We start from the raw sequence: 837 nt of genomic DNA, 5'->3' as shown, positions 1-837 counted from the left end.
AACCGCTAAGAAGAGAGGAACGTGTTTTGAGCTTCCAAGCAAAGGGCAGACCCACACCGTTCATGACACTGTGACCAGGTCCCAGCTCCAGCTGCGTCTGCTTCTTTCAAGTTGGGTAAGATGGGGCGTTGCAGCAGAGAACCTCACTGGTGATCAGACTGGTAAGAGCGGCTGCCCCTCTTGCAGCAGGGACCGTCACCCCTGGGGTGCTTTTCCAGGTCTAATCGTGAGAGCGGAGGTGTTTTAGGAGCACCCTTAGCTCTGCCCCTGCTGCAGAGGGTCTGCCCCTGAGAGTGTGGGGAGCAGGCAGGGCAAGAGAGCTTGATTGTGGTTTGGGACCGGGCCATCCTCCTCCTCTCAGCTGCTGGAGCTCCTTGTCACAGCGGGCCAGGGCTGGGACTGCCGGCCCCAGCTCCAGCACCCCGAGCTGCCCCGGGAGGGACTTGCCTGGGGGCTGCTCAGCTGCCAATGCAATTTCACCATCTTGAGGATTGCGATGATGAGAATAATCTTCAGCCTCGGAGAGCTGCCGAGGAAGTGCAGTCAGTGCAGATCACTTCTGCCAGCTTCCCGTGGCCGCGCAACTGCTCGACTCTGCTTCCAGCCCCTGTTTCAGATGCTGACCTTGATGTACCGCAGTGCTGCACGGCTCAGCCTGGCTACCAAGGAGCAGCCTCGCTGCCTCCCCTTTATCCCCAAACCAGCCTGCGCTGGCAGGCCCCCCCGGGCATCCTCCGGGGCAAAACGCTCCCGTGAGCTCCCCGGCGGTGTGGTGCCACCAGCGGGATGGGGGACTTGGGCTTCCAGAAGCTCTTGCGAGGGACCAGGTCTAAGCCC

This window comes from Cariama cristata, unplaced genomic scaffold, assembly GCF_000690535.1.
Source record: "Cariama cristata isolate BGI_N322 unplaced genomic scaffold, ASM69053v1 scaffold9065, whole genome shotgun sequence".
Lineage (NCBI taxonomy): Eukaryota > Metazoa > Chordata > Aves > Cariamiformes > Cariamidae > Cariama > Cariama cristata.
This window is presented reverse-complemented; position numbering follows the sequence as displayed.